The sequence below is a fragment of the Equus caballus genome, chromosome 5 (assembly GCF_041296265.1).
Source record: "Equus caballus isolate H_3958 breed thoroughbred chromosome 5, TB-T2T, whole genome shotgun sequence".
Lineage (NCBI taxonomy): Eukaryota > Metazoa > Chordata > Mammalia > Perissodactyla > Equidae > Equus > Equus caballus.
The window spans coordinates 100,986,824-101,005,145 of NC_091688.1; the positions used below are offsets into that span (position 1 = coordinate 100,986,824).

The window sequence follows — 18,322 nt, forward strand, 5'->3', positions numbered from 1 at the left end:
GGTGATTAGAGAACCCAGGATGTCCCGCGTCTGTCCTCCCTTCAGACGCCTCAGGAAGCCGTGCTCGTGGAGCAGCGGCAGACGGGAATCAAGGTGCGTGACCTCAGTCTGTGTTAGATCTCAGTCCCCTGCAAGGCTTAGGTAATTTCCTGTGGTTTAGGCTCAATGCCTAAACAGAGACCTCTCCCCTCTTCCCAAACTCATGTCTGTATCTGGGAGCCTTACCGCCCCGTGGATGGCTGATGACTGTAGGAACCCAAAGCAAGCTGAGCTGAGCTCAGGCCCTGCTTGGACCTGCCTACCGCAGGCCAAGAAGAGCCAGGGAAGGGAAAACCCTATGTATGACCTTTTAATGTTCAGAAACTTTACCCCAAATCAATGCAGCCTGGTCGAGATCTCAGACTTGGGCCATTTGTGTTACCAAGAGAGTGAAGGAAAAGGGACTGGAGGCGAGTAGAGAAGCCCAGCCTGCCTCCCCATCCGGAGAAGATCAGTCTGCCCTTCACGTATGAGCTCAGGTGTTCCTGGTCACTGTGTGTGGTCGCCACTTCACACAATTCTCTGTAGCCTCTCTTCCCTCCCCTTCTCCACCCGAAGAGGGACCATTCCTAGGAGTGACCACTTGAGCCACACCTTCTTGGCCCTGGATCATTGTTTTCCACGTGGCAGTGACCACATGATAGCCCAGGACCTTCCCGTGCCTTCGTACATTCAGAATTTCTCTAAACTTCAGGCTGGACAGTGATTAATAACAGGGATGGGTGGCTCTGCCCTGTTCCATGTTATACCACCAGGCCTGAAATTCCTCAGCGTTTTCTGCTCCTTTAAACAGAAAAGGAATTTCTGATGGAAACCCTGGAAGAACTTCTGAGAGGGGAAAGTTCTGGGATTGGTGAATTCTCCAGTAACTTGAAACACTCCTAAGTTTTAGTGTTATAGCAGGTGGAAAAAAAAGTACTCCAGGGAGGGATGTGTTGTGCAATCGTTGGCCTTGGTGAGAATTTCAGCACCTTCCCCGATCTTCCTGTTTTCCCGTTACTAGTTTCATAAAAATTCAGGTTTTGTACTTAGCCGGCCCTGACCCCAGGCTCCACACCCAAGCCTGTGGGATGCTGCAGAGTCAAGTGGTGGGCGGAGTGGGGAACAACCCCTGCGTTTCTGCAGATGGAGCCGCACTCGGTCCCGCCTCCTGTCAGCAGGAAAGCTTGAGGCCAGGGCTCCGGAAGGCTTGCCTAGGCCGGAGGTCGTTGGCGTCCTTGAGGCAGTTCATTGGTGTAAGGCGTACCAACAGGTTAGGTGAGAGGCGATGCAAGAGAAATCTGATTTTCCACTGCTTTGTTTAAAACACACACAATGTGTGTTTCATTGGGGTATTCATCGCGTGCTTTGGTTTGGGTATGTGAGAATGGGAAGAATGGAATTAAACATAGAAGGATCATGTGATCCAGCAATTCCGCCTCTGGTTCTATACCCGAATGAAGGGACTCCAAACAGATATTTGTACACCCATGTTCACGGCGGCATTACTCACAACAGCGGAAAAGTAGAGGCAACCGGAGTGTCCATCAATGGATGAATGGATAAGCAAAATGTAAATTATTCAGCCTTCAGAAGGAAGGAAATTCTGACACATGCTACAACATGGATGAACCCTGACGAGATGCCAAGTGAGAGAAGCCAGACACAAAAGAACAAATATTGTGTGATTCCTCTTGCATGAGGTTCCTGGAGTTGTCAACTGCATTGGGCCAGAAAGTGGAATGGTGGTTGCCTGTGGCTGGAGAGAGGGGGGAGTGGGAAGTGCACGTTTAATGGGGACACAGTTATTGGGGGAAAATGAAAACATTGAGATGGATGGCAATGGTTGCACAGCAGCATGAATGTACTTAGTGCCGCAGAACTATACGCTTAAAAATGGCTAAAATGGTAAATTGTATGTATATTTTACCACGAAAAAAAAGCATTCCCGGGTAATAGCACTGTTGCAGCCAACAACAGGATTTAGATTGCTCTCGTCTTGAGACAGTCTTTAGTGTGAAGATAACTGTGATTTCAAGTAAGCAATTAAGATGTAATTCCCGTGTCTTTATGCATTTAAAATTCTCTAATCTGTAGACTGTTAGACGTATTTCCAGAGTTTCTGACATAGCATAGCTTTGAAGTTTTGTAAAATATAAAGAAAGCTGAGTATAATAACAGTGACAGTACTAAAAGCAGAATCAGAAAAAGCCTCAAGAAGAAGTCACGAAAGGGGGCCAGCCTGGTGGCATATTGGTTAAGTTTGCATGCTCCACTTCGGTCGCCTCAGGGTCGTGGGTTCGGATCCTGGGCACAGAACTAGCATTGCTCATCACTCCATGTTGTGGTGGCCTCCCATGTGAAGTAGAGGAAGATTGGCACAGATGTTAACTCAGCGTCAGTCTTCCTCAAGCACAAAGAGGAGGATTGGTAACAGATGTTATGTCAGAGATAATCTTCCTCACCACAAAAGAGGAAAAGGAACGTCATGGGGCATCTCTTGCTGGCTTTATGCCTTTTCTGGTGAAATTGGGTGACTCACTGGACCTCTGTTCTCCAGTTGCCTCCTGTGCCCACCACTTTGGAGTCATGGTAAAGATGAAGTTATATGTACACATATGTATTATATGAAGTTATAAATATATATACACATATATATATAAATATATATACAAGCGTATGTGTATGTAAGACCACTTTGATGACTAAAGCAGCTTTTCAGATGTAGCATACTGTTTCTTATTCTCAAAATACAGAAATGCAATGTCTGAAACCAAAGGACAACATCAGTATTTTCAAATAAAGTTTTAAAAAACATCCTAATTGGACTTGCAACTCAAGTATTACCAGCTTCCTTAAAAGGAGCACACTAGGGCTTGCTTTCAGTCGTGAAAGATTTTTCTATTCATTATGTTTAAATTTGAAAATAAGGAAAGTACAAGCATAGAGACTAGAAATAGCGTGAACCTTCTCTAAGGCATCATGTGTTTTATTGGCCGTGGGTGGGAAGCATTCATCTGTGGACCCTGTCGATGTCACCAAGCCCTCGGTGGGGGTCGTGCTTTGGAATCAGCTTTTTGTTGTAGCAATAGCCGCCGACAGGTCCCATGTAGCATTCTGTTGTTTTCCCCCCACACATGGTTGGAGCTGAGAGCGAATTTTTGTCCCTGCCACTCCAGTTGCAATTATTTTGCTATGCCTAGTACATTTTTAGCTTCTCTCAATAACCAGCCAATTATAAATGTGCCACAAATTTGTCTATACCTTTCTTAAACTGATTTAGTTTTTCCAGATCAATTGCCTTTTTGAGACAAGTGCCTTGTGTTTCTATGCTTCACATAGGGGATTTTTTTTCTCCTAAAACTTGCTTCCTTAGAACTGTGTTAATATTTACACGGGCTGTCCTCGTCTAACGTAGCTCGTTCTCACTGTCACCAGTGAAGTTCATCTTTCAGCACACGATTCTTGTTAAGTGTGAGCAGGGTAAAGTAAGGTAAAGTAAGCTGGTTCCATCTTGCTTTATGCATTTGGGCTGTTACTGTAGTTTTCCACGCAATGAGGAGGGGATGGATGGTGATGTTAAAAAGCGGGGAGACAGAACAGTTCCAGTTTGGTCGGTGGGAAAGTTGTTTTCATTTGCTGCTGCTGTCTTTGTAAATGAAACTCCAGCCATACGACTTAGACTCCCATTCCTTGTCTTTTTGTTTTTTGTTTTTTCACTTTGAAAATGAGTATCTTCGGACCAGGAATATCTTAGGGTCAGTTAGGGGTAGCTGCCTGGAGCACTTTGCCAAGGAGACTTCCGAGGCTGCGTGTGGACTGCACAGAAGGGCGTGCTCTGTCCTCGTCCGCCTGTGCTCAGCCGTCAGCGTCTGTCATGGGCGTCACACAGAGAAGCAGAGGAACATCTGTTGGCCCCTTTCTAGAATACAATATGTGATATTCTTGTTAGGATACAGGTTTAGATCCTCTGGGAAAGCAGAAATTCTCGGAGTAATGCTGATAAGGACTCGATTTCTTGGAATTAGGAATGTAAACACCCTTTTTTATGGGAAGGGCATTACAGACTTTTAATGCAAACCTCTACTTGTGTAATGTGAAGTGTTACATCTCAACTTAAGTCTTTGCAATCCTCATTTATTATCATTCGCTGATTTCTATGAAAATCCTGACTCACCTATCAGGTGTGAAATTATCCTAAAATCACTGTTCTAATACCGTAAAACTTGCCACTGTTTAGTCAATGCATTTTGGGCAGTCCTTTGCATAATGTGTATATGTAGACTTTTGTTTAAGTAATTGGATCAAATAGCCAGAAGAGGACTTTCCTCTTTCCTTTTTCCTTTTTTTTTTTAGTTGACAGGATTATTTGCTTGAGATGAGTCAATATTTGGTGAGTGCCTGTGTATCAGCCACTCATTTCATCCTAAGTCAGATCTTCAAGGAGCAGAAGAGTTCTCCACGTTTCATAACGAAGAACCTGGTGAGCCAGTCCTGGTGGCCTGGTGGTTAAGTTCAGCATGCTCCACTTCACTGGCCTAGGTTTGGTTGCCAGGTGCGGACCTACACTGCTCTGTTAGCCATGCTGTTCTGGCAGCCCACATACTAAAAAAAAAAGAAAAAAAAGTACAGGAAGATTGGCACGGATGTTAGCTCAGGGCGAATCTTCCTCAGCAAAAAAGCAAAAAAACAAAACAAAACAAAAAAAACCTGAGGTGGCTCACAGAGGGTCCCCATGCCGTGCAGCTGGTAAGTGGTAGAGCAAGGCTGGGAGGACAGAGCAGGAAAGCGTAAGAAACCAAGTCAATATACATCACTCCAGCTTGGCTCTTGGATGTTGGTTAGTAGGTGAGGCTTTGAGAGGGCATGAGACTCGGCAGATGTGAAAGTGCTTTAAAACTCATCACCACACACCCTCCCTCCGCATCTGCTCGGCCTCCTGATGCCTTCTAGGCTGTGCAGCTATAATTACCTTTTAAAATGCAAATTTGATCTTGGCACCACTTTCTTTTAAAACCCCTGCTGGCTTCCTTTACTCTTGGGATCAAGACTACTGTCCTTAACCTGCCCCACCAGGCCCCGGGCTTCTGGTTCCCACCCACCTCTCTGGGCCCATCCTTGGTCCAGGGAATCAAGCCTCTTTCTGCCTCAGGTGTCTGGGACACCCTACCATTCCCTTCATCTGGTTCTCTCCTACCTTCGGTTTCTGAGACCCCTCCCCTGAGGCCCCCAGCTGTGTCCTCTCTCCTGGCACTGCTCTTCCTTCGGAGCACTTGTCACAGTTGAGTTATGTAGGTGTACGTGTGTGTGGTGGTGTGTTTAATGTCTCCCTGGATGGTGAGTCCGCGAGGGCAGGGCCCGTGGCTTCCCCCACTGCCGTGTTCACAGCCTGACACAGCTCAGCACGTGGCTCACAGTAGAAACCTAACGTGGTGGGACACGCCGAGTGGCGTCTTTCCTGTTTTCTAAGAATGGGTGAGAAGAGCCCACAGCTAAAAACAAGGTGTTTAAAATCCCCACTTTCTTTTTTGGTCAGAGAACTACAGCTCTGTGGCCAGCGTTTTCCTGCAGAGCTTTTTCAAAAGGTGTCATTTCAGCAGAGCCAGCTCTCCAATTGCCCCCCTCCATCACCCATATGAGAGCGCTGCAGGAGACAGAGATGCCACCTCTGGAGGGACCTCCGTCAGAGAGAGGGACCGTTCAACTTGGAGATCATCTTTTCTCTGAAGATTGGTGAGCTGCCAACCCGTAAGGAGCTCCCCATGCCAGGCCCTGTGACGCTGAGAGCAGGAATAGGGGCAAGGGAGGGAGGAAGAGCTGCCATATTTAGTGGGACACGGATGTGAGGTTTCTCGACGCCATGGTCTCAAGCAAGCCCAGAGGAGGTGCCTTGGGACGTGAGCTTTCTGACTAGCGCCCCACAGGAGAGCACCCCCACCCCAACCTAGGAGTGGACCCAACCTCTCAACCAAGAATTAACAGATGCCCCCTCAGGGGCTAGTGGGGAGATGGACGCCATCCTGAAGCATGGGCCTCTGGCCAGTGGGCTGGTCCACGTAGCAAGCCTTCTGGAACTTCACGAAGGGGTGAGCCGTCGTGCTCGTGCAGCGCTTTTTTGGAGAATGTCGTTTCAGCAGAACCAGCTCCCAGATTCACTGTGGATGGTCATGAAAGGAAACAACCAGGAGAGCCAGCAGCGGGGGAGGGAGTGGTGGAGAGACCACCTCGTTCCGCCCCGGCTCCTGGAGGCGCGGGCTCACCTCAGCTGGAGAAGGGGCAGGGCCCTGTGTTGAAAGTGGGGTTAAAGTCTTCATCAAAACGGGATGTTCAGCCACAGAAGCTGGGGAGAGGTCCATCTGAGATGTTCTTACTACTCGAGGAAAGGAGAGGTTAGAGCAGAAAAATAGGGTACTGGAAATAAAATCTCATGTCACATTCTTCACTGAGTTGAAATTCAAAATAGTTAGGATTACTTGTGAAAAGGATAAGAGGACTATAAAATATCCCTTCTGATAGAAGGTTCATGCCCCTGTGTCTTTCCCTAGTAAGCTCCTCACCTGCTGCTTCTAACCCGTGCAGGAATGGGAATACCAACTGAGTCTCGACACTTCCAGTGGCCTGTTGACTCCCCCTACTGTCCCCTCTGCTTCTCCAGGAAGCAGAAGGCAATTGAGTGAAACAGTGAAATCCAATAAGGAAGTTCCCGCATTACTGTCTCCTGGCACATTTATCTGAAGGAAACTTGCATGAGGGTAGGTAAGGGTTTATCAAGGACACCTCAAGGTTATACCCAGTGGAGGGAGGCCATGAGACAGCGTCTTTGACCATTCTGCTTTCTGACCAGTAGATTCACTAGAGCGTACCAATGTGGAGCCAGCTGACTTAAAAAACTCAAAAACTTTTAGATGCCCTTGGCTTGAATAACATTAGTCCTATTTAGAAATCAAGTTGTACAGGACTGACAGGAACCGGAACCGACTTCCTAGTTGTAAATCCCATCAGTATGCTATCAAGGAAGGGAACCCTGGAAATCATTGGCTCCAACGTTTTTCAAACTGTAGGTTTGAAATCAATTAAATGTGTCTTGACCAGCATTTGAAAAAACAGGATGGAAACTATCGGAGTGTAGCATGTGGCAAGGACAATATTGCCTTGGGAAACCAGGCAGCTGCCTGTGTGAGTGTGCGTGTGCGTACTGAGACACAAGTGTGTTTTTCACTCTGGGTTTCAGTTAAGTTCACACTTCACGATGTAGATCTTAGATTCTAGATTCTAGTTCATAAGTCGTTGATCTAGAAGTTAGATGCTAGATTCTAGATCATTTCATTATGTGTTGTAAATTTTGGAGCTAAAGCCCAGAACTATGAAGACACTTGTCTAAGGCCGGTAGGAACAGAGTGGAACTCGGTCCTGCGTCTCAGCCTCCTGGTTAATGTTCTCCTGTTCTCCGGGCCTGGAGGGAACAGCCAAAGTAATAGCTAATATTTAGTGAGTGATGACTATGTGCTGACTGCCGTGCTCAATATATCATCTTATTTCTTGGGGAACCGGGTAAGTTGGCTTTGTGGTTTTTTTCAAGTAAATATTCGTGGCTAAAGAGTGACTTCGGTCAGTGCTGCAGTCCATTGTAAGATTAAGTATGGAAGTTGTGAGTAAACATTTAGAATTTTTATAGCAATTTGACAAAATACTTTTATGTCTGTTGAATCCAGTAATAAAAACATTGGCTTGCATTTTATGTCTTTAAAGAAATTTCTAGCAATTAATATTTATTGTCTTTTATAAAAGCATCAGTCCCTGATGTATTGCAAATAAGAACAGACTGGTCCCTCAGCACAGATAGTTTGAGAAGCACTGACTGAGACCCAGCAAAGCCAACACCCATGTCCCTGATGCCTCTTTCCTCCTTTTGAAGTGCCAGGTGGTCATAGCTATGCCCAGAAGGCACAGGTCGTTGGACACAAACCCCCTAATAGAGAGAAGGGGTCACTGTGCTATCTAGAGGGAGTGGGGACTTCCAAGTCTACAAATAGCTCCACTCATCTTGGGGACGGCTGGTGGGAAAGGCACTAACACCAGTAAATGCCCCAGAGCTTTCATTTACTACAGAACTTGCAGACGTGGGATGTGAGTTCTGCTTTTTCCCCTCTGGGAAAGCAGAAAGAGCTCCTTCCTTGTAAAGCTGTCCCCACGAGAAGAAGTTCCACACAGAGCAAATTAAATTCTCATTTCCCAAGACTCTCAGAGTGGCAAGCGGCAGAGGGCCGGTGCTGCCGAGGTCCCCGGGGAGCAGGACTGCTTCCAGGGAGCCCGGTGCCTCTCCTCGACGCACAGGCCCTGGGCAGGGAGGCACACCTCGTAAATCCCGTTGGACTGCTTTTTGGCTAAGCCCTCAGATTCGTACAAAGAACTGTTATGAGTGAATCAGTGTCTTTATTTGCGTCTTCTGGAGCTCTGAAGACTGCAGCCAAGGCGTTAGCAAGGCTGAGCATGGACTGAGCACTTAATCAGTTGAACGCTTCCTCATGTTTTCCTGGTTTGTTCTCATAACAAGTGACCTTAGTCCAACTCCTAGCAACACATCATTGTGGAATGTTCCCTCCTGAGGAATACCGCCTTGTTTTTTCATGCTGCGCACACTGAAAATCTCTGAGAGTTCGGATGAGTTTGTTTGGACAGTGATAATAGTAATGTAAGTAGACTGTACCTGCTGTGCGCTTGGGGCTTGACATGTGTTACTGCCAAGTGTCACACCCTCCCTGGTCAAATGGGGGGAAAATCAAGGCTTGGGAAAGTCAGGTCACTTACCTGGCGTTACTCAGTTCAAGCTCCGATGCCCGAGTTTCTAAATTTCCTACAGATTCTTCGCAGCATCCTTGCACAAGGGAGACAATGCCAGAACTCAAGCGTCATGACATTTTCATTGATTCTCTTCTTCTACCTGAAAACACTATCCAGATCCACTTCCTTAGGGTTTTGGCTTTGAACGCACGGTAGCTGTTCATTAACTGCGAGTGGGATGAGGCATTTAACGACAGGTCCTGCAAGCTCAGAAGCCCTCATGGGAGAATCAGCTGACGTTGGTTGAAGACGTTGTGCTGAGCCTGTCCATGCTCTGATTTTTACCCTTCTTCTCTTACTTAATCCTTCCAGAGAACCCCCTCCCCTGTCTGTCCCTGTCCTGCTTTTTGTCTCACAGCGCCCTTACCTCCTGTGTTCCCGCCAACACTTCAGGGCACTTGCTGTGTTTGTTGTGCCTCTCCCCATGGACGTAAGCTCCATAAGGACTGTGTGCCTTTTAGCTCAATGAGATAAGCCCCCAGCAAGTAGAACCAGGGTTGGTACATAATAGGTGTTCAAATATTTGTTGAATTAATGAACAGTCCTTGTAGGTAAATATCACTATCACCCTCATTTTACAGATAAGGAAACTGAGGTTTGTGGTCTTAAAGAATTGGAAGCAGTTATTTTTTGCTTCAAAGTCAGTTGTTGAATGTTAGTGGTAAAATAGCTTCCTTTCTCCACTATATTGTGGGAATGAAAAATTTAATGCAAAAAAGAGGTTGGTTGGGCGCTTCAGGTGCCCTCCTTAGAGTAGATAAGCGGGATGTATTTGTTGAAGACAGGTATTGGCTGTCTCATCTGCCGTAGTAACTATAGCTCGTGTGAAGGTAAATAAGGTACCTTTCTCTTCTCTCCTGTTGCCATGCCCCCAAGATTTATCACCCAGCGAAGGAGAAGGCTCACATAGATGACTCCCTTCTGTTGAGGCAGCTGTGGGCTGCTCATGGGATAGAACTTCAGAGTTGTAAGGGACTTGGGAGTCTAGCTTAGCTACCGCCCATCCACCCCCTCCCCCAACGCTCCATGCCAGATTCTGGGACTCAGGTCCTCCTTCACTGGACAGCCTGTTCCCTTGATTGACAGCTGGGTTGTCATTGGATGGTTGCATTGTCAAAAAATTCTTTGTATTGAGCTGAAATTTATCCCCAGGTAACTTGTACCCATTGGTCTTTCTGCCCTCCAGGGAATGACAGAATAAATGAAATTATCCTCTCACATATCAGCCCTTCAAATATTGGTTCATTTGTACTCATTCTTAGGTTTCTCTTGTCCTAGTCCCTCAGACATTCCCCGTGTGGCATCTTTCCAGTCATTTTCCCATCCTGCTTGCTCCCTTTGACATGCTCTCCAGCTGGTTCATGTCCAACTTAAATGCGCTGCCCAGTCCTCCAGGTGTGATGTTGGGGTTGCAGCCATTGTTTTTTGGCAATCACACCACCCACTTGGCTCATCCACATCCCCAGAGTCCTTTAGTATGGACCGTTGTAGAACTCTGGTGGGAAGAAAGTACTGTGCAGATGGGACTAAGGATTACTGACCATTATGAAAAGTAATAGCGATGTCCATGGGCACTCTGTCCTCCTCTGCTCTGTGACTCCTTCTCCCACCCCAGGAACAACCATTTATTGCATTCAGACTCTGTCCAAGACACTGTGCTAGACTCATATACTTCCTATCAACTTTCTAAGTCACATTTGTAGACATTGCTAAACTCTACTTTCCACTTGAGCTGGAATCAGGAAAGATTAACTAATGTGCTGAAGATCACGTAGCTGTAATTGTGGAGCATGGGTATGAATCTGTCTGACTCTAAATCTCAAGCTTGATATGGTACATTTCCAGGAGCTACAAAGAAGGTAAGCTTAGCTGTCCAAGGCTCCTGTTCTCGTTCTCTCTGAAAAACATGCCCAGGAAGATATTTTAGAGGGTTATGATGTCTTCTTCGTATTCTTCTAAGAGGGAAAAGAGGAAGGATCCGAATTATTCTGTTTCTACTCTGTGCCGGCTGTTCCATATCTGTTTATTTCACTTAGTCCTCAGGACAATTCCATGAGGAGGGCCCTGTTGTCATTTCCATTTTAAGGTGAGGAAACAGTGGCTCAGAAAGGATAAAGCTTGATTACTCACACAGCAACCTGGGTCCAGGGACAACATGCTTTCCACCACGCTATGCCATTTCTCAGGAAAGGTTTTCAGCTCAGCTCCAATGGCCTCTCTCCCAGAGGGTGTCTGGCTGGACTGTCACCCCCGTGATAGTCTCCCCTCTCCTGTCCAGCATGTCCAAACTTAGTCACTTGCCAAATTACAAAGTGGAAAAGGAAAAAAACCTACAAAATTAGATGATCATTCATTATTAAAGGCCTCCTGTATTCATAGTTTTGGGCCAAAATCGGCCACAGAAGTGAGTTTAGGAAGGCGGCAGAAGTTAGAGCTGGGCTCCGATGGGGCTGCTCGTGCTCCCTTCCTCCCTGGTTGTAGGACCCCAGGCGTGAAATCATGGTGAGTTCAGCACCTGATCATTTAGTGACGCTCACTTGAGGGCTGTGGACCTGCCAGCCTGCAGACTGAATTAACTTACTTGCCCCATCATGGCTACAGAAATTATTTATTTAGGGACCACTGGTAGGAATCTTGCCAGATTACTGTCTTGCCAGATCACTGACTAATCTTTGTGTTTGCCTAGAACGTAAGTGTTCACAAAATACTTTTTACTTACACTGTTCCATTTGTTCCTCCCAATGACCTGGGAATGTAGGCTGGGCAAGGGTTCATTGCCTTGTTTTACAAATGGGGAATGAGGAACTCAGAGAGCTGAAGAGACTTGCTCTGAGCCTCACAGTCTTTACGGAGCAGACCCTGGACACCGTCCGTTCAAGCCGTCAGTGCTGCTCTTGCACTGCTACTCCTCTCTTGCACTGTCTGCCGAATTCTTGTACATCTCTGCCCTTGCCATTGGCCTATTGGCTGTGAACAGCTGCCAGCTGAGAAAGAACTGAGCTAGACCAAGCTGGAACTGCTCTTGTTTTTAAGCTCTACTTCCCAAGCCATCTGGTTGCTCTGACTTTCCACAAAACAGATGCGATGGCTTGCAGGTTGTCATCAATCTTCGCCGTCACTGGAAAGCCCAGTTGACTCTCTGCAGCGCCAAGCTGCTGTTAACGTTCTTTTTCCCCAGACGAGTACCTGTGTATTAATCCTCATGTCACACTAACCATTTTAAAAACTTACAACTACACTTAATTTCTCCAGGGTGGACAGTAAGCTGAGAAACTGCCCTGAAGCTGTGGCTTTCCTGTGGGTTGGCTCAGTAAAGGACAGTGGACTTAGAGCTCGCTGTGCCCTTGGCCAGTGAGCAGGAGCAGCGATCTCCATGCCACCCAGCTCAGAATCAAAGCTGCTGACCCCGCCCCCGTCCCTGTCTCTAACCTCTGGCAACCATTAGTCTGTCCTCCTTTCCCAAAATTTTGACGTGTCAAAAATATTATATAAATAGGATCATACAGTATGTGGCCTTTTGGAATTGACTTTTTTCCATTCAGCTTAATTCCCTGAAGATTCATCCCAGTAGTGCTATAGGTTTTTGTTTTTGTTTATTATCTAAAGTCCATACATTAAAATTTAAAAATTTTTATTTAGTTTTAATTAATTTTTTTCATTAATTAAAGTCTATAGCCATGGTTACAGAGGCTAGCTGTGCCACTTCCTAGCCAAGAGATCATGTGGATTGCTTGATCTGAGACTACATATCCTGAGCTTTATAATGAGCATAATAATTATACCTTGATGTTAGTTTGACTTTTTCAAGTTCCAAGAAGGAGAAGCGTCCACATTCCCTTCATTAATCGAGGCTTATTGCAAAACAATGTCTTCTTTAGCCACAAAGTAACTCCAAGTCCTGGTATGTCAAGGAGGGCGATAAACAGCAGCCTTGTGCCTTGTTTGGAGGGAAAGACATTAGAACCAATGATCCACCTTTTTTTGTGACACCCCCCCCCCCCCCCCCCCGTCATTCATATTGTCCAGGAGAAACGATCTGATTGGGTTGGTTGGCTATTTCCAGTAGAGAGAAACTGTAAGGGGCCACACCAAACCTCTTGAAGGGGTTGTCGTCTTGCAGATGCACTAGGAGAATCTATAGATGCTTCTGTCTGGCCATCTGTCGGAACCAGTCAAAGATGGAGGCTACCCTGGAGGTGATGCTCATGTCGATGGAGGTATTCAGGCTGAGGCTGACGGCCATGTACAGACATGGGACTAAAAGCAGAGAGCACAACCGACCCCTGCTTGAGTCCTCTGTAGACCTGGGGCAGAATTTGTTTTATTCTGCACGGTGAAAAATGAAAAGTACCCCTTCAGTCAGTGTTCTCAGAAGGGAGCTCTGGATTTGAAAGGCCCTAGGGCTTGACGGACCCCCAAGAAGGACAGCTGTTTCACAAGGTAGTTGTGAGGAGCGCAGTTGAATGCTCAAGGGCACCTTTGGCCACCAGGAAAGGCTGTCCCGACACTAGTGATTTCCCAGTCACCTGGCTTAACATGAATTCAAGTCTCATCTAAGTACCTTTTTGGTTATGTGCCACTGGAAAGTCTGTGTGTGAATGTGTGTTATTTTTTTAAGTAAGAAACCTGGCTTCTCATAACTAGAAAGGTTAAACAGGAAAATGAAAAAATCTATATATATGCACATATTTGCTTGTGTTTCTGAAAGGAGACAGTAGAGTTCAGTACAGAGCTGGAAACAAGGCCCCTGGTTCCTGAGCGATGTCTGTGCACAGGGATGTAGACTCAGATGACAGCTTCTGGGTTTCTTGTGATAAGGGTGACGAAATGCCATCAGGTGAGGGACAAAGGTCAGTCACCAGGACATCCAGGGACCTGGACTGTGATACAGCCTCTGAAACAAACATTAACCTTTCCAAGCTTACAAGTTCTGTCCTTCCTCAGACTCCACATTTGAGAGGAATAAAGCTGCATCTTTGTATATTTAACAATTTCTTTCCTTTTCAACTTTCCAAACAAGACCTTCTTTTAGGTCAGGGTCAGACTGAAGGACATGCGAGGACCCCCCACCTGGGAGGAGCCCCCTCCCCCAGCACTGTAATAGCTTGTTCCACTTGGCAGGGGTCCTCCTCCACTAGCTGAGGAGCTCCTGCTGGCTGCCACTGACCCCGTTCGGAAGCAAGGTCTTGGGGAGCACAGCAGGGGGCCCCAGTGTTCCTGTGCTTCCCAGTCCCTGAGCCACCCAGCCGTGCCTGGCATCGCTGGGCAGTGACACTTTAGGGACGCCCAAGTCAGACTTCATGCTCACTTTTCATGATGGGTTGTGCTGTTGTGACTTTGTGGGTCTGTGATAGGAACAGGAGCAGTGAGGTACAACTTTGCATACCTTCCTCACCCCACACCCACGTCCCGAGTGCCCTTTCACCTGCTGTGCTCCTTTTCTCCCAGGAGTTGCCATATTTTCTTGTCTTTCATGATTTTTCAGTGAGCTCCACTAGAATGTGAGCTCTTTCAGGACAGGGACTATGTTTTTTTCTTGGTTCCTCTGCCCCTGGCAAATGCTGAGCATGCTATCGGTGCTCTATAAATGTTTGTTGACGGAACAAAGAACAACCAGGATGCATCATAGGCAGGTGAGCGGGGTGGAGAAGGTCCTGGAATCTAGGTCACATGAGGAGCTGTGCGCGCGTGTGTGTGTGCACGTGTGTGTGTGAGGGCTGGGTAGGGAGGCTGTGCTGGGCAGAATAATGGGCCCCCAAAGATGTCTACGTCTTAATCCCCGAACACCGTGAATGTGTTACATTACGTGGCAAAAGGGAATTATCGTTGCAGATGAGATTAAGGTTACTCATCTGCTGGCCTTAAAATGGGGAGATTTCTGGGGTTATCCAAGTGGTCCAGGTAATCACAGGGTTCTTATAAGAAGGAGGCAGGAGAGTCCAAGTCAGAGGAGACATGATGACAGAAGCAGAGGTTGGAGTGACATGGCCACAAGCCAAGGAATGCAGGCAAACTCTAGAAGATGGAAAAGGCATAGGATGGATTGTCACCTAGAGCCTGGAGAAGGGAGGCCTCCTGCTGACACCTTCATTCTAGCCCTGTAAGGCCCATTTCAGACTCCAGACCTCCAGAACTGTAAGATAATAAATTTGTCTGGTTTTAAGCCACTAAGTTTGTGGCCAATTGTTACACCAGCAGTCGGGAACTAAGGCTCAGCTTGGAGTGGGGGAACTTCAGGAACGCTCAGAGAGCGTGAACCTGGAGAAGGAAATGGCCACATGGGAGTAGCTCAGTCAGCATCCAGAGGGACCTTCCCAGCTGAATCGTCCTGATCAGGGGAGCTGACAGTAGGATGAGAGTCGGTTAATAGGTCAGTAGGTCATGCTGTAGGCCCCCAATAGTGAGTGCCTCCAAAACCCCGGAGAAACCACAGCAGAGCACCGCGCAGGAGGCGGTCAGACCGGGTCTGAGTTCTGTGCCACCTGGAACTGCATGGTCTCAAGTAAGTGATGCAGTGCTCCAAGCCACACTTTCCTTATCTGCAAACTGGGCATAAAGCTTTCTTAATGAGGAGGGAGGGTGGTTGTAAGGATTAAATAAGATAACGCCCGTGATGTCCTCAACATAATGCCCGTCACATAGTAAACAATAATTTTCTCTTCCTAAAAATACCCTTACAATCTTAGGAGCCTTTATAACCACAGTGTTCGAGGCCTCCGTCTCCTACACTCTGACGAGGTCACATGTAGAGTCTGGTGAGTTCTGGGAACAAAAGTCAGAGAAGAGCAACCAGGATGGTTGAAAGACCCACATTTGGCTCATATAAAGAGAATGTCCAAATGAATGGGGATGTTTCACATGAAGCTATTTGAAATATCTTCGGGACTAGCTACATAATTCATGGGGTCCAATGCAAAATGAAAAAATGGGCCCCCTTGTTCAAAAAATTACTGAGAATTTCAAGATGATGACAACAGAGCATTAACCCCAGCACAGGTCCCTCTGAGCACACAGCCCTGTTGTTCAGTGCACACACGCAGGAAGCCAGCCCTGAATATCGTGCTGTAGGAAGTGACAGACTCACTCCGAGAGGCAGTGGCGACGACAGCAGTGAGATGAGCAAGTTCGAAGCATTGGAAGATGACGACGGTGGAGTCCCTGATCAGAATGAAGAAAAGAGTACATAGAAGGATGATGAGAAGGAAAAAAACAGCATAAGGCAGGAGTCAGGCCTGCAGCCAGAGCAAGGCTGTTGTCCCCGGGCCGCAGAGCATCCCCACAGTATGATACCCTTCCTGGTGCTCCAGGAGAAACCCAGCCGTCCCTCGAGCCCGCAGAGCTACGAGCAGAATGTCAAGCAGATTGGCCCCTTTGCCTCCATGGAGCAGGTATGCAGATTTTACAGGCATGTGGTACCTCTCTGGACCCTGACAGGCCACAGTGACTTCCATCTCTTCAAAGAAGGAATTGAGCCCACATGGGAGGATGATGCACATAAAAATGGTGGTGGTAGATGATTTGGCTGTGGAAGGGCGTGGCATCCTGTTGCTGGGAGAATCTCATTCCGGCCGCGTTGGGGGACAGTTCGGGGTCAGGGAGGAGATCTGAGGGCCTGTGGTCTCCGTGAGGTTTCAGGAGGACAATATTTCAATATGGAGTAGCCTGGCAATAGCCTATCCACCACAACCCAAATCTGGACATGTGTGTGTTTGTCTGAAATGGAGGGGGGGTCTCAAGCCAGTCCTTCTATCTGCTCTCTGAAGGGACATCCCTGAGCCACGTGCTCCCTTTTTGCACTCATTCCTTAGGGACAGATTCTGCTAGACACTCTCCAGCATCGCTGACTTTCTAAAGCAGAAAAATGGAAAACGTGCCTTTGTCGTAGAGAAACTTTGTGTTTTAATGGAGTCCTGTGGAGGGGACATCAGCCTTTCATTTTGCTCTGTGCTGTCCAGATGCCTCCTGGGCCTTGTGTGTGAAAGGCATGGGGACCAGGTGTACCAGCCAGAGCTGTCACCTGAAGAGTTCACAGTATTGTGCGTGTCTGCGCATCCAGGAAAAGCTTTTTGTTGGAGATCCCGGAATGGCTGTGAATGCCCTCTTCTAGCTCTGACATTCAATTATTGGCCCATTTTGTTTCTTTCTCTCCCCGCTTCCCCGAGCCCACCCCTTGCTGAAAATGCGTTACTGATTTTGTGCGGCCTCCTGCCTCTTGCCCACCGGTCTTCCCTCCTGTGGCACTCTCCTTCCTTCTTAGGCACGGCGGCACCTAGAATTTTAACCCACTGGGCCACGCTGGTTTCACCGAGGCGGCTTAGAAGGGATTCCTGGGTCGATCAAACTGATGCCGAATCCGGTTTGATTAGGATTATAATGTGTGTTAGGTTAGCTAGATTCTAGGTTCCGAGTGTGGCATTTGGGACTGAGGACAATGACTGAAATCGTTTTCCTGGAGGAGCAGGGCCTGTGTGTCCAGCCTGTCTCTGTGGGTTCTCGCGTGTCCCTCATTGAGGAGGGAAGTGGAAGGCTGGCTGTTGCCAGGCTCAGTGTTTAACGTGTGAATTCTGTGATCCTGAAAGTGGGACATCTGAAGGGAAGGTGACCTCGATGGCTGGCTGCGCCTGTCTGCAGAGGTTGGAAGGAACTCCCTTCAGTCAGTCTTCATCCCCTGGTGTGTACGTTCACAAATGTGTGCCGATCCAGGATGCCCGGAGAGAAGCCTCCTGAAGGCTGATGCAGGCGTGCTTTGAAAACGACCCGTCGCTCATCAGAGCACCTAGGAGTCACGTGAGGAGTGGTGAAGAGTCTTACAGCAGCCGAGCAGCACTGTCTTATCTGGCTCTTGTGAGCAAAGATTGCAGCACCTGAAATTCAGGCCTTTCTTTAAAAGATATCCTGAAAGCCTAGAAGACCCTTAGCCCCCGGGCCCCCGAGAAATCACAGGAAATAACAGGCATTTCCTTGTTGTGTTTATATTACTCCCTTCCTGCTTTCCCCCGTGAGCACCCTCTAAATAACCATTGTTTCCTGAAAGAGCAGAAGAGTGCAGGGAACAAAAAGGGACACTTCCATGACATGTAAGTTAGAGTGGATAAGAAGATCCAGCAGTGATGGAAACGCCTGAACGTGAAGAAGGATTCTGGTGTCCAGATAACTGTGAAGAGCTCCAACAAGCGTAGAGCAGCCTTGGCTCAAACAGGGAGAGAGGCCGCCCCCTGGGATGTGTTCCCACCCCGGGGAAGTCTTCACTTTTGCCCAAACCCAGATTTGCCGTGAAAATTCCAAAGAGAGCAGACTTTGGATTTGCCTTCCTATTGTGTGTGTGTGTGGAGGGGGGTGCGTGACGTGTATAATGTGTTCATGAGGGAGGGTCTTGTCAGGCCCAGTGGTTAGTTAGGTGTACTGTCCATATTTTTCATTTTTTGAATCTCTTATGTTTTCTGGAGCTGCTCCTGTTTCCCCT

General features: G+C 47.4%; 1 pseudogene; it reads left to right on the forward strand.

Annotated features, from left to right (window-relative positions):
- Positions 1-13,503: 13,503 nt before the first annotated feature.
- LOC138924160 (eukaryotic translation initiation factor 4E type 2 pseudogene) lies at positions 13,504-16,744 on the forward strand (annotated as a pseudogene).
- Positions 16,745-18,322: the final 1,578 nt, after the last annotated feature.